The sequence below is a fragment of the Symphalangus syndactylus genome, chromosome 2 (assembly GCF_028878055.3).
Source record: "Symphalangus syndactylus isolate Jambi chromosome 2, NHGRI_mSymSyn1-v2.1_pri, whole genome shotgun sequence".
NCBI lineage: Eukaryota > Metazoa > Chordata > Mammalia > Primates > Hylobatidae > Symphalangus > Symphalangus syndactylus.
The window spans coordinates 138,806,351-138,822,310 of record NC_072424.2 but is presented as its reverse complement, the minus strand read 5'-3'; the positions used below and the strand labels follow the sequence as shown (position 1 = coordinate 138,822,310).

At 42.5% G+C, this 15,960-nt stretch overlaps 1 protein-coding gene across 2 annotated transcripts in view; it reads left to right on the top strand.

Moving 5' to 3' along the window:
• The window catches only part of AGPAT4 (1-acylglycerol-3-phosphate O-acyltransferase 4), a 190,621-nt gene that overhangs the window by 24,142 nt on the left and 150,519 nt on the right, over positions 1-15,960 (top strand). The window contains exon 1 of one of the 2 annotated variants that reach the window (XM_063623350.1): positions 5,603-5,623. The exons of the other annotated variant lie outside the window; for it this stretch is intronic. The gene's annotated coding sequence lies outside the window, so the exon portion shown is untranslated. Of the gene's footprint in view, positions 1-5,602; positions 5,624-15,960 lie in introns of those variants that run through there. 2 annotated transcript variants of the gene reach the window in all.

Below are 15,960 nucleotides of genomic sequence, written 5' to 3'. Positions count from 1 at the left end.
AATGCCTTCCCTGGTGACAGGAGTGAGCCCCTTCCTCTAATCAGAGGGACAGAGTCATACAGGCCAAGATAGCAGCCGTGTGTGAGAGTGGCTGGGATTTTTTCAGGGCACCTCCCCAGGGGTCTGTGGGGAGGAACTTCCCAAAGGACCATGGGGCATCAAAGGTGTGGCTTATCTAATTCAGATGGAGAAGCAAGGCTGAGGTTCAAGTTCAAAGAAGGACAGCCAGACACGTGAAAGTCCTTGATATTTACAAAGCCTATTTCTTCTAGCCCTGATTCAAACTCCTTTTTGCCTATTATCAAAAGAAAGAACAAACTTGCATAATTTAAACATATTTAAAAATAGGTTCCCTTTTGACTAAGAGAGATTAAAAAAAAAATTAGTTCCTCTCTGCCTGGAACAGATATGAGGGAAATGTCAGTGGATGGAAATGGCAATGAGCTCCTCTGGAATTCTGGGAGATTGGACATGGACCCTGGAGCGATGCTGACATTCATTCATCACGGTTATCTGCATCATGGTTTTCTCATCCGTAAAGCAGTAAATGGGGACAGATGTTCCTCATGGCCCCTGCGTGGTTCTGTATGGGGAACTTTATTTGTGGGTGTGGATTTTTTTTTTTTTTGAGACAGGGTCTTACTGTCACCCAGGCTGGAGATCAGTGGCATAATCATGCCTCACTGTAGCCTCGACCTCCTGGTTCAAGTGATCCTCCTGCCTCAGCCTCCTGTGTAGGTGGGACCACAGGTGTGCAACATCACGCCCGGCTAGTTTTTTATTTTTATTTTTGTAGAGATGGGGTCTCCCTATGCTGCCCAGGCTGGTCTCAAACTCTTGGGCTCAAGTGATCTTCCTACCTTGGCCTCCCAAAGTACTGTGATTACAGGCTTGAGCTACGGCACCTGGCCCTGTGTGGGGAACTTTTTAATAAATATGCTCTAATACAGTCATTCTCCGGGTACATCACGTGGAAACTTAGAAAGGTAAATTCTCAGAATTCCCCCTGCCAACTTACAGAGTCAGAAATTCTGTGATTTAACAAGCCCTCCAGGGCATTCTAGTGTATTCTGAAGTTTTATAGCCACTGCTTTAATAGAAACGAAAAGTTTGAGTCACAGAATGTGCGGAATAGGGCCTCACCACTTTACTACTAGGCAGATAACAAAGAGTAAATAATATTTCAAAAAAAATCACAGAATATTGGAAAGAATACATTAGACACATTAGCTTCAGTACCAGAATAAGTAAGTTTTCACAATTTATAAATATGTAATATTTTCCATTTAAGTCAGTAATAATTATTTTTAATTACATTTTATTTTGTAGAGACAGACTCTCACTATGTTGCTCAGGCTGGTGTCAAACTCCTGGGCTCAAGCGATGCTCCTGCCTTGGCCACCGAAAGTGCTGGGATTACAGGCGACAGCCACTGTGTTTGACCAAACATTTTTTTTTTTTTTTTAAAGAACCAGCAGCATAGTTAACCAGACATCCCTTTCTGATTAAATGTGCAATACATAAAAAGCTTTCATAGCCATATAATAATTTGCTTATAATGCTCTATGCAAATTATTTTTCAAAGTTATGTCATTGAGTTTTTAGGGGGATAACTCATGACAACCAAATGAATTTAGACTTAAGTACACGGATTCTATAGTTAGTCACAACGTTGTGAGAGTAAACATTTTTTTTTAAAGGCAAGTAGATAATTTGCAGTTGTGTACAGATGTGCTCCCAGGCTAATTTTCTTTTTTTTCTTTTCTTTTTTCGAAACAGAGTCTCACTCTGTCACTTAGGCTGAAGTGCAATGGCGAGAGCTTGGCTCACTGCAACCTCCGCCTCCCAGGTTCAAGCAATTCTCCTGCCCCAGCCTCCTGAGTAGCTGGATTTACAGGCGCATGCCACCATGCCCGGCTAATTTTTTTGTATGTTTAGTAGACACGGGTTTCGCTATGTTGGCCAGGCTGGTCTTGAACTCCTCATCTCAAGTGATCTGCCCACCTCAGCCTCCCAAAGTGCTGGGATTATAGGCGTGAGCCACTGCACCTGGCCGGAAACAACGATATTTTAAAAGATGTAGAAGATTCAAGTGGTACCAACAATGCTTACTTTTTCCAGAAAAACATATGTGGGATCTGAGCTTTGGAAGGTGGCTCTGGTGTGTTGTAGGTGGTGGGCACCTCCAGCTCCCCCTGCTCTTGCAAACTCCAGTTTCCAGATGGGCCTCACTTCCTGCTGCTCCCTGTGGGAAACTCCTCCAGTTTTATTGTCAGTCAGTTTCCTAATTTTTTTTTTTTTTTTTTAGTCTTGCTCTGTCACCCAGGCTGGAGTGCAGTGGTGTGATCTCTGCTCACTGCAACCTCTCCCTCCTGGGTTCAAGCGATTCTCCTGCCTCAGCTTCCCGAGTAGCTGGGATTACAGGCATGTGCCATTATGCCCAGCTAATTTTTGTATTTTTAGTAGAGATGGGGTTTCACCATGTTGGCCAGGCTGGCCTTGAACTCCTGACCTCAAGTGATGCATCCACCTTGGCCTCCCAAAGGGCTGAAATTACAGGTGTGAGCCACCTCGCACGGCCAGTTCCCTATTTTTATCAGTGCACTTTACCATTTATCTACTCAATTCCTCACCCGTATGCAAGGCTGCCCTTTTCTGAAGGGTGCTCATGGTGAATCCATTGAAAACTCCACTGTTTGTGTTCCCCTAGGGCCTCTTCAAGATGGAAGGATTCAGGTGGGGCATGGTGGCTCACACCTGTAATCTCAGCACTTTGGGAGGCCGAGGTGGGCGGATCACCTGAGGTCAGGAGTTCAAGACCAGCCTGGCCAACATGACAAACCCCATCTCTACTGAAAATACAAAAATTAGCTGGGGTGGTGGCTTGTGCCCGTAATCCTAGCTACTCAGGAGGCTGAGGGAGGAGAATCGCTTGAACTCAGGAGGCAGAGGTTGCAGTGAGCTGAGATCGTGCCGCTACACACCATCCTGGGTGACAGAGTGAGACTGTCTCAAAAAAAAAAAAGCCAGGTGCAGTGGCTCACCCCTGTAATCCTAGCACTTTGGAGGCCGAGGCAGGTGGATTGCCTGGGCTCAGGAGTTTGAGACCAACCTGGCCAACACGGTGAAACCCCGTCTCTACTAAAATACAAAAAAATTAGCTGGGCGTGGCAGCATGTACCTGTAGTCCCAGCTACTCAGGAGGCTCAGGAAGGAGAATTGCTAGAACCTGGGAGGCGGAGGTTGCACTGAGCCGAGATTGCACCACTGTACTCCAGCCTGGGCGACAGAGTGAGACTCTATCTGAAAAAAAAAAAAAAAAAAAAAAAGATTCTACAGTGAGCACAAAGGTGAAAGTCACCTTGAATGCTTTTACCAATTGAGTGTGGATGAACTAATTCAGAGCATTGCAGGCCCCTGCTGCAGGAAACACAAAGCTCCCAAAATGCTCAGGCTATTGGGAGGCAACTGCCTTGTCAGGGTGGCCAATGGTTTCCCCACTGCCAAATCGGACAGTTAACTCCAGTCGTTGTCTGACTGGAGGCCTGCGGATCACTGCCTCCTCTGTGACGCTCTTTACCCCCAACCCAGGGATCCAAGACGCTCTACCCTAGGATCATTTCGTCTGCCTCATTCATCACTCAGACTCCTTCCTTTGTTCCTTCTCTTCTCCCTCCTCTGAGTGCTGCAGAGCCCGGGTTTCCATCCTCACACCTCTGCCCTGCCTGCTCTCTGTCCCCAGGCAGCACTGCCAGCATCCGCAAATAAAAATCCAGCCCTCCTATTCATAGTGACATCGAATTTCAGATCAACGACAAAGAGTTTCATGGCATAAGTATGTCCCAAATATTGCATGGCCCCAAATATTTACTTAATAAGTAAAAATTGCACAAGACATACTTATGCTAAAGAGTATTCACTATTTGTCTGAGTCCAAATGTCTCTGGGCATGCTGGGTTTCATCGGCCAAGCCTACGATGATTTCAGTTTCGTGGTGATACCATCTACCGCGACTCCTCCGAAAATGTTTATCTCTAGCCTAGATCTCTCTCCTGAACTGCAGACTCCTGCTGCCTCCAGCCCATCGCCACTTGGGTAATGAATAGGTGTCTCAACCTGAATGTGTCAAAAACGACACTCATTGTTCATTGTTCCCCCAATTCCTTGCCGTTCTCACAGGTAGTCTTGTCCCCCCAGCTGCTCACCCACAAGCCTTGCACTCAGCCTTGACTCTGTTCTTACACCCCATATCCAATCTGCCAGGAGGTCCTTGGTCCTCCCGGGCTACACCAATAGTGCCTCCTGCTGGTCACTGCAACCACCTCCCATTCCTTTCCCTGCATTGTCCTGTGCCTCACATGGTTTTTTTCTCAACATGCCAGCCAGAATGACTCTTAAACACTTGTCATGCCATGTCACTTTTCAGCCCATTGCCCTGCAGCAGGTCCCCATGTTACTCGGTGTAAAAGCCCAAGGTCCTTGCCCCATCCTGCAAAGCCCCCGTGACTCTGTGGTCTCTGGAACCCTCACTCTTCCTCTAGACCACTCCCTCTCCCGCAGCCTCCTGGGTGCTCCCACCAGCCAGCATGCTGCTGCTGCGGAGCTGTGGCCCCGGCTCCTTCCTTCCTCCCGGAATGCTCTTGGCTCAGGTGTGCATCCTGGAGATAGCTCCTGCCTGCCCCCAAATCGCTGCTCAGACCTCACCTCAGTGAGGCCGGCGCTGACCTCATCACTGACCTATTCACATTCCAAACTGCTCACCTGCCGGGACTCTGATACTCCTTCCCAACTCTTCTTTTTCATTTTTCCATAAATATCAATGTCTAACTTACCAGGCAATTTCTTCATTATAATTGTCCTTTGTTTTCAGTCTCTTCTCACTAGAAAGGAAAGCTCCACAATGCCCAGAATCTTTGTTGGTTTCCCTGAAGAATGCCAGGCTCTCAGAAGAGGGCCTGCCTCCCAGCAGGCACATGTGTGTGGAATGAATGAATGAATGAATGAATGAGCTTGTGCAAACTAAGCTGCTTGCAGGAAACACCTGCTCCTTCCTGGGCACTGGGTGAAATAGTTTGTAGAAGTTAACCTTTGACTCTTCTCCCCACCAGCCTCCTCCGTCCCTCACAGTTAAATGCAGGTGGAAGAGGGGTTGCCCTGTACCTCCAGCTAGGTGGACTCCCCAGGAAAGAGTGACATCTCACCACTGAGCCACCTCAGACTTTTCCAGAGACAAGCCTTCTCTAGGCCAGTCATCAGTGTCACAGCTATTTGTTGTTGGGATTTGTGGCTCTATATTCACATGTAAGAGGCCAAGGCACCCACGGGGAGCCACAGGCACCAACAGAATACACTGAAATCAATCTTGCTGTGACTGGGGCTACAAGCATGGTTACTTGGCTCACCACAGGTATTTGCTTGCTTGCTTGCTTGCTTGCTTGCTTGCTTGCTTTCCTTCTTTCTTATTTATTTATTTATTTTAAGACAGGGTCTTGCTCTGTCCCCCAGGCTGGAGTGCAGTGCTGTGATCTCGGCTCATTGGAACCTCCACCTCCCGGCTTCAAGCAGTTGCCCTGCCTCAGCCTCCCAAGTAGCTGGAACTACAGGTGCACACCACTGCGCCCTGGTAATTTTTTTGTATTTTTAGTAGAGACGGCGTTTTCCCAAGTTAGCCAGGCTGGTCTCGAACTCCTGACCTCAAGTGATCCACCCACCTCAGACTCCCAAAGTGCTGAGATTACAGGCATGAGCCCCTGTGCCTGACCATCACAGGTATTTTCTTAAGTTGTCAATTTTCGTTCTGGAGGATCCTTGGAATGTCATGTGTTGGGGGATGAAATAAGAGAGGAAATTATCAAGATTGCTTGCTAAAATGACTTGTGCATCTGGACAAAAAAGAAAAGGCAAAGGAGACAAACCCCTGAATCTACTTAGTGAGAAGGTGGAGCAGGGAAGGGAACATGGTGCCCGAGGCAGCAGGCTTTAACAGTCTAACTTCCCCAGTGTTAGGTCCAGCTCTACTTACCCTTGTAGGAATTCTCAGCCTCTCTGAGAACTTCTTAGGGTTAGGGCCTAACTGCCCTGGAGTTAGGTCCAGTTCTGCTTCCCCTTGAAGGAAGTTCTCAGCCTCTCTGAGCCTCAGTTTCCTCTTCCATAAATCAGTGATGCTATATCAAAGCATAGCTTTGTGAAACACAAAAACAAATGAAATACGTATGCAATATACTTGGCATATGTTTCTGTTTGTTCTTCCCGGAACAGGGTGAGTATACAATAAACTGCAGACACTCTCATTCTTTGGGATTTAATTCTTTGGGATTTAAGCCGACTGCTGGGTTTTTGTGTTGTTTTTCAGCTTTATTGAGGCATAATTGACAAATAAAAATTTGATATATGAATACATTTTAAAATGCTTACCACAACCAAGTTAATTAATATATCCATCACCTCACATAATTCCTATTTTTGTGGTGAGAATGCTTAAGATCTACTCTCAGCAAATTTCGAGTATAGAATGCATTATTAACTGTAGTCACCATGCCATACATTAGGTCTGCAGAACTTATTCATTTCTTAACTAAGTTTATGCACTTAGACAAACATCTTCCCATTTCCTAGATGCTGGGTTCTAAGAAAACAAGATAACAATTGTCCCAAGAAAGAAAGAAATTCAGGCCAGGTGTGGTGGCTCATGCCTCTAATTCTAGCACTTTGGGAGGCAGAGGTGGGGGGGATCGATTGAGCCCAGGAGTTTGAGACCAGCCTGGGCAAAATAGCAAGATCTTGTCTCTACAAAACAACAACAACAACAAAACACTAGAAAAATTAGCCAGGTGTGGTTAGCCGGGCGTGGTGGCGTGTGCCTGTCATCCCAACTCCTCGGGAGGCTGAGGTGGCAGGATCGCTTGAACTCAGGAGTTGGAGACTGCAGTGAGCTTTCATCTAAAAAAAAAAGAAAAAGAAAGAAAGAAATTCATTTTCCTTAAAGGTTTACTTTTGCCTTAATGAATGTTACTCAATGTTGTGAATGTTTAGAAATCAAGTAGGAATTTCTGTATGAAACCTCTGCTCATGCAAGATACTTGACTGTTTCCACAAAGATATCACAAGATCAGGCTGTACTCAAAGCAATACTCCAGCCAGTGTTCTTTTTAGCCAAGTTACATTCATATAGGATGTGACCTCTTTCTAGAATCAAACTGAATTACGAATTATGTAAGTAGTTCTTGGCAATATTTATCAAGCTGGTCTTCAGAGGGTTAGTATCAAGTAGCAGAGGCATGATAAAATATATTTTTACTGTTAAAAAGAATGCTAAATTATATGACATGTTGTTATAATAAGGAAAGGTGTCAAAACAGACCCAAGTAAAAAAAAAAAAACCCAGAATAATGGTAAAGGTTGTCTCCACAAATGGAAAGTATTATAGTGTATGCCAATCATATCACATAGGCCAGGCTTACCTATGATAGTATTCCTGAAGCCCTTTTCAGAAACCAAAGCTAGAATCAACTTCATTCCTGGGTAACCTGAATAAAGAGAAATATATTTTAAAATTAGTATAGGACTGGGAGAGACTAAAATCTGTTGTTTTGGAGGGAGATCTAGAGTTTTGTCTTGGACAACAGATGGAGAAGTTGGAGTGAATAATTTTTCTTTTTAGCTTTTTAATTGAAATCACATGAATACAAAAAAGGGCACAGACCATAAGTGTACATGTATCAATGAATTTCCCCAAAGCGCATACAGCCATGTGATGACGACCCCAAACAAGAAGCAGAATATTACCAGCACCTCCGAAGTCCCCTTCCTACCCCTCCCACTCCCCACCCCACCTGCATCTCCAAAGGTAACCACAAAGATTTGTAACATTATCTTGACACATAGAAGTTTTAAACTTCTCTTGGAATCGTAGAGTGATAATTTTGGGGTCCAAATTATATTTGTGATATTTTTTCATGTTGTTGCATTTAGCTGAGTTCTATTCATTTTCATTGCTGAGTAGTATCTTATAGCATAAGCATACCACAATTTATTTACTTGCTGTAGTTTTTATGAATATCAGTTTTTTTGCAATTGTTTGCACTCTGTCGCCCAGGCTGGAGTGCAGTGGCACGATCTCAGCTTACCACAACCTCTGCTTCCTGGGTTCAAGCGATTCTCCTGCGTCAGCCTCCCGAGTAGCTGGGATTACAGGCGTGCGCCACGATGCCTGGCTAATTTTTTTGTATTTTTAGTAGAGATGGGTTTTTGCCATGTTGGCCAGGCTGGTCTTGAACTCCTGACCTCAAGTCATCTGCCCGCTTTGGCCTCCCAAAGTACTGGGATGACAGGCGTCAGCCATAGAGCCTGGCCCAGTGCTGTTTATAATGGTTTGTGCTTAAATGTGGAAGTGCCAGGTCACAGGTATGCCTATCTTCAACTTTAGGAGAACCCATTGCATGACTTTCCTGTTATCAGTTGCATTCCTTTTCTTTGCTCCAGAAATGTGAACTCCAGTTGCTTCATATTCCTGCCATAGCTGGTGTATTTCATCTTCTGTATTTGAATCGTTCTGATGGATGTGTTCAAGTGAGATTGACCATCTTTTCTAATGTTTGCTGGTGGCTGGGTGCTGTGGCTCGCGCCTGTCATCCCAGCACTTTGGGAGGCCAAGGTGGGTGGATCACTTGAGGTCAGGAGTTCACAACCAGCCTGGCCAACATGGTGAAACCCTGTCTCTACTCAAAATATAAAAATTAGCCGCACATGTTGCCAAGGGCCTGTAATCCCAGCTACTTGGGAGGCTGAGGCAGGAGAATTGCTTGAAGCTAGGAGGTGGAGGTTGCAGTGAGCCGAGATCACACCGCTGCACTCTAGCTTGGGTGACAGAGTGAGACTCCGTCTCCAATAAATAAATAAATAAATAATAATAGGTTTTACACAAGAATAAATGTAAATGATAAGATAGATAAACACTTTGAAAGACCTTAAACTTCACATGTAAGGTACAAAAATTAAAATTGATATTCATAAAAATTATAAAATTTTCAAAACATTTTTAAGGCATTAGCAAAGTGGTGACGAGTATTGGTACATTCAGTAGTGCATGTAGTTAGTCACAAAACCCTCTTCTTCTGGGACTTCATCTTAGAAATTTAGCCAAAAGAAGAAAAATGTGTGTGTTGTCATGGTGGTATACTATAGAGGTAAAGAATATGATCTTCTGAGTTAGGCACACTTGACTTGAAATCCTGCCTCTGATATTTACTAGCTAACCTGGAGGAAGTGACTAAACAAAGTTAAGCTTCAGGTCCTCATTTATAAAATAGAAAAAAAATATATCCGACACAAAGTGCTTAGTGCTCATTACATAGAAGCAAGTGCCATTGAAGAATGAGCCACAGTAGGTGAAGGCTGGTCACCCACAATATCCCACAGGAGGGCAATTAAGAAAAATACTACATGCTAAGTAGGTAGAATACTTGAAAAACATCGAGAAGATAATTAGGACAATTCTGATAAGTTACTGTGTTTAGGTTGTGCTAGGTAAAAATATGGTAACAATTTTCTATATCCACTATGATTATAGCTAAATAAAATATGCATGCATATAAACAAAGACTAGAAAAGAATGTGTTAAAGAAAAAGGAGAAAGATGGTTTTATGGAGACTTAAAACTTTTTCTTAAATGTATGTATAATGTATAAAAACCGAGAATAAAAGTGATGTCTAAAAGAAACTCATTTGAGTTATAGGAGTGGAAACAGAATGTCCCAACTGCCCGTGGTAAAACGTGACATAGCTGGGTGCAGTGGCTCACACCTGTAATCCCAGCAATTTGGGAGGCCAAGGCAGCAGGATCACTTGAGCCCAGGAGTTCGGTACGTGACTGGGCAACATGGTGAGACCTTGTCTCCACAAAAAAAAATTTAAAAATTAGCCAGGCATGTTGGCTCACATTTGCAGTCCCAGCTAGTCAGGAGGCTGAGGAGGGATGATTGCTTGAGCTGAGGAAATTAAGGCTGCAGTGAACCACGACTGTGCCACTGCACTCCATCCTGGGCAGCAGAGAAAGGCCCTGTTTCACCAAAAAAAAAAAAAAATAAATAAAAAAAATGCAAGCGATAATGTTCACTCATTCAATCAGCATTTATTGGACTCTATTGTTCCAGATCTTTGAAAACAAGTATCTTGCCCTCACAAACTAGTAGGGAATAAACATATAAAAATAATCAATTCAATTCAATTGTGTGAAATGCACTAATAGAGATTAATACAAGGCAACCCTATCTCTGACAGGAGTTGGGCTGATGGCTTCCTGGACAGGATGGTAAGCTAGTCTTAAAGGCTATGGGAGGTTAGCTAATTGATGAGGGGTGAGGTAAGGGTGGTCCTTGGAAAAGTATGTGCTGTGATGTGAACATTCCCACCAAAATTCATGTTGACATTTAACTGGCAATGTAACAGAACTGGAAGGTGGGACCTTGAAGAGGTGATTAGGTCATGAGGGCTGTGGTCTCACAAATGGATTAATGCTGTTTTGGGGGAGTGGGTTTGCTATCATGGGAGTGGGATACTGATAAAAGGGTAAGTTTGGTCCTCATTTTCTCTCTGTCTCTCGTGCGTGCTTCCTCACGATGTAATGCCGTCTGCCACGGGTTTACTCTCCCAGATGCAATGCAATACTGTTGGACTTCGCAGTCTCTAGAACTGTGAGCCAAGTAAACTCCTGTTCTTTATAAATGATCCAGTCTGTAGTAACTGGTTATAGCAGTGAAAAACAGACTCAGACAGTATGGAAAGAGATAAGAGATGAAACTAGAGAGAGAGAGCCGGATCATGAAACGTCTTGTATGTCACTCTAAAGAATTTGACTTTTCTCCTGAAATAAAAAGTAGAAGAAGAGGTTTCTTTGAAGTCATTCGAGAGTAGAGGGGCCCCGTACTAACCCAGGAGCAGTGGTGGTGAGAGGAGAGGACTGTGGAGAAATATCTTTGAGAAGAGAATTAACAGGATGCTTCGGGGGCTGTGAGGGAAGAGAATTAATAGGATGCTTTAGGGGTTGGTGGGGGGGAAAGAAGCAAGAGGAACGGGGAAGAATAAAAGATAACTTCAAAGTCATCAGTTGCACCAAAGTGTGGAACTAGAAAGTTGGGAAATTGGACTCCAGAGAACTGGCCAAACTGGGGCCAAAAGATTTGTTTTTGGACTTGTTCAATTTGAGCTTCCTTTAGGACAGATAAATGAAGATATTTACCAGGTTATTGGATAACTGTCTGAGGTTTAGGAAAAAAATGCCAACTGGAAATATAGATCTGAAAGTTACCTGTATATTAATGGATGGGGTGAAGGGAGGAGGAAAGAGTGGTCATTTTTTGAGGTTCTACATTATTTCTGGTGCTTCACACATTCTGTCTCATTTGAACATCACAACTAGACCCATGAATTTTGTGTATAAGGAAGGTGAGTCTCCAAAAGCTTAAGAATTAGGACTCTGGTTGCAAATGACAAAGCTAGCTTAATGGTAGAATTTATAATAAGAATACAGGGGACTCTCGGGGTACCCAAATTCAGAGAGGAGAGCAGCATGTTCTCATTTTTGTTTTGCAAAACTCATTTTCGCAAAGGCTGTGGGTGAGAAGCAGACTGGAGGGGGCAAGAGCAGAGACACGGAGGCCAGCTGGGATCCTTTTCTCTTCTGCTGCCTCTCTTGCAAATCAATCTTGAAGCTAAGTTTCATTGAACTAGACATAGCTTTGGCTTTAAACCAAGATAAAATGAGCGATCATGGAGAAAAGATATCCTACACCTTCTGCCAACTTTTGTCTGATAGTTGCCTAATTTCAGTGCTATTTTTTGGGTGTAAAACTGACTCTGTCTGTATAAACTGAAAACGCATGTACTACAGATGGACTTTTAATGACACTTCGTAGAATGATCATGAGTTTAAGTAGAAATTCTCTTTTTACTCTTTCATGTTAATAGAATTTTGTTTCGGCCTTGCCTTTGGATCTGAAATCCTAGGGAATATAGTGGAAAGAATTCTGTGGTGAGAATCATTAAACACTGAGTCTGGTTCAGTGCTGCGTCCTGTTACTTGTGTGACCCTGGACAGGCAAACCCAGCCTCCCTGGCTCTGATCCATCCTCTGTTAAACGAGGGATTTAGATTGACACAAGTACTTCTCAAACTTTAGTGAATCTTCTGGGGATGTTGTGAAAATGCAGTGTGTGATTCACCAGGCCTGGGGTGGGGCCTGAGACTCTGCATTTCCAACAAGCTCCTAGGCGATACTGATGCTGCTGGCTCAGGGTCACACTCCAGTTAGGCCACCCTCCAAGGTGCCATCATGCTGTAAGCTATAACAGCTGCCAAATAAAGAAAAGCATTACGTCAACAATGGATAACAATACTTATTTTAGAAAATAAATACAGCTTTTTCTTTTTTTGAAACAGGGTCTTACTTTGTCAGCCAGGCTGGAGTGCTGTGGCATGAACACAGCTCACTGCAGCCTCGACCTCCAGGGCTCAGGTGATCCTCCTGCCTCGGTCCCCCAAGTAGCTGGGACTACAGACATGCACCACCATGGTTGGCTAATTTTTGTGTTTTTTGTAAAGACAGGGTTTTGCCATGTTGCCCAGGCTGGTACAAATATAGCTTTAATTTTCTGTTTGTAAAAGTAACGCATGCTTATGAAAATTGTTCTAAAAATCACATACCATGCCACGACAGTAAAAATCATCCCAAGTTAAATACCACTTGAACTGATGTGTTCTACTGTCACTTGGCTATGAAGAATACAAGTGTCACTTGGCTATGAAGAATACAAGTGACACTTGGCTATGAAGAATACAAGTGTCACTTGGCTATGAAGAATACAAGGTTTCAGTATTGGCATCGTATTACCTTGTCTTTTAAAATCAGGTTGTGAAACTGGTATCTTTTTCAATTTGTTGCCAATTAGTTATGCATTAATTGATTTGAATTCAGTTCCTTCTGTTGTGGTAGATTTGCTTCTGCATCGTGTGATTTCAAGTTGCTCGTTGCCTGAATTCAGGACAGGGTAGTGGATGGCTTTCTGGGGTCATCTCAGCCAGGCTGAATTGACCTGAAGATGTCAATAAGAGAAAAAAGCTAAGTAAATATCAAGAACAATTTTTAGCATAAAATTCAGTGTTAAGCTTCATTGAGAGCTAATCAATAGAACCGAAGGTTCTGTAAATACATCCATCTTATGGGAATAACTTAGGTCATAAGCATTGTTGGCAAAGGAGGAAATTTTTCTTAGTTCCTCTCCACTTTCCCCAATGATATTAATGTTACATCTCTTTGATTGTACTTGAAATGATTGTAATAATAACAAGAAAGCCTTAAGAGTTTGTTGGTCATAAAAACATATGACATTTTAAAAACTTGGTTGGGTTTTTATTGACATATATAACTATGAAATATGAGATTATAGACCCCAAATATCAAATTAACTTTAGCATTTACAATTTTCCTTTGTCTCCTCTAAGCAGCCACAATTTCCAATGTAGCACATAATGAGGTCATCATAGTTGCAAATCTGTATCTTCATATTTTATAACTTGAGAACATTTTTCAACTCAGTGTATAGGTTTGTGTGGATATTGTATCAATGTTCACAACATGAGGCAAATGGAAATAAAGCAAAAATATTGTTAATGTGTAGTAACATTGTGCTAACAGGATGGGCAATTTGTAACAATGCCGTTAGTGACCCTACTATCTAGCACAACAGTTAATACATAGTGTGTAAGTTCACGTTTCAGATAAGTGATAGCCATCATTTTAAGTACCAAAACTTAGGTTTAAAGAAGTTTCTGAGATATGCAGAATTCTACCTCTCACTGGGCTTTGAGAATATGTTACTCCTCAGGACTCACGGTGTCATAAGCATCACTGATTATTTTTTATGTCTGTTCTAAACTGCAGAAACAGTTTCAGAAACCCTGGGTTATTCGGTTTTTAGTCCTAATCTTAATACTGTGAAAGTCACACATGTTCATTCATTGTAGAAAGTTCTCCAAAGTGCAATCACATATAAAGAAGCAAATAAAAATCATCCTCAATCTCACTCTCCAGAAGTAATGATTATTAACAGTTTCATGATCTTTTAACACACTGCATTAAGTTTCCCAGAGCTGCCATCACAAATTACCACAAACTGTGTGCCTTAAAACAACAGAAATTTATTCTCTTACAGTTCACGAGGCCAGGAATCTAAAATTAAGGCATCAGCAGGGTTGGGTCCTTCTGGAGGCTCTCAGAGAGTCTGTTCCATGTGTCTCTCCTGGTTTCTGGTGTTTGCCAGCAATCTTTGATTCATAGACACATCATTCCCATCTCTGCCTCTGTCATCACATGGCCTTATCCCATGTGTGTGTCTTTCTGCATCCTCTCCTCTTTTTATAAGGACACCAGGTATTGGGTCTATAGCCCATCCTAATCCAGAATGACTTCATCTCAGCTGATTAAACATCTGCAAAGACTCTGTTTCTAAACAAATTCGTATTGTGAGGTTCTGGGTGAACATGAATTTGTGGGGGACACTTATTCAACCCATACACACACTGTAATATATATTTATAGAATCATGAAAAGGGGACCATAATTTATATATAGCTTAGTTCCCTTTACACTTAGGACACCATGAATTTCCCTAGGTCTTTCAAAAATAGAATTTTAATTTTTTGTAGAGTGTTTCATCATATGAATATTACATCATTTCCATAGCTAACCTGCTACTTCAAACACTCAGATGGTTTCCAGACTTTACTATTATAAATGGCTCTGATGAATATACATGTTCCCAAATCTTTGAATTTATCTCTGCTTATGTCCTTGGTATAAATTATTCTGAGTTGAATTATTAGATTAAGGGGTATGAACATTTTAAAGGCTCATGAAAAATCTTGTTTAATTGAATTCCAGAGATTGTATCAATTTGCCATCACCAGCAGAAGAGAGAACCCATGGCATTGCATTCTCTGCACTGCACGTTCTAGCTTTTTGAGTGTTGGACAAGTGACTAGGCAAAGAAATAACATCCTTACTTCGTGATTTGTATTTTTATGTAAAGTTGCCTCTTTGTTTACGGACCACTTATATATCTTTTTTAGGTTACCAGTTTATGATTTGTGTCTCCTTTCCAATTTGTTTCTACTCTCTCCAACTGCCAGTATTTATTTCTTACCATCTCACCGATGAGTATACTGTCCACCCCCACCCCTTATAGAGTCCACTGTTAGCTAAGAAACTATGTAGCTGTATCCTCCCTCTCCTTTTCCCATTCTCGAACCACCTCTGAACCTTGTGCAAATGTCAATCATCGCCTCCACTGTGTCTTCACTGTTTACATTTCGCTTTCCCTTCTAAGACTTTGAGCACTTTTGGGCGATTTCCATGTCTTATGTGTGTTTCTGTATCTTCAGCAGCTAACATGGATGCTCAATAAACATTCATTGAACTGAATTGTTACGTTGTGACCTGGAAATATTCACGATTCCTTGTATAGATAGAAATAGCTAAATAAGGGCATGTAAGGATAGACTCTAAATGGCACTCAATAATGTGTATAGAGCCGGGCGTGGTGGCTCCCCGCCTGTAATCACAGCACTTTGGGAGGTGGAGGCGGATCACCTGAGGTCAGGAGTTAGAGACCAGCCTGGCCAACATGGTGAAAACTCATCTTAACCAAAAACACAAAAAATCAGCTGGGTGTGGTAGTGTATGCCTGTAATCCCAGCTATTTGGGAGGCTGTGGCACGAGAATTGCTTGAGCACAGGAGGTGGAAGTTGCAGTGAGCCGAGATCGTATCATTGCACTCCAGCCTGGGCAACAGAGCAAGACTCTGTCTCAAAAAAAAAAAAAAAAAAAAAAAAGCATATGATTTAATCCATGAATTTTGAATTTCTATGCTAAATTTTTAGAAATAGTAACTTTTTCTCCCATATTT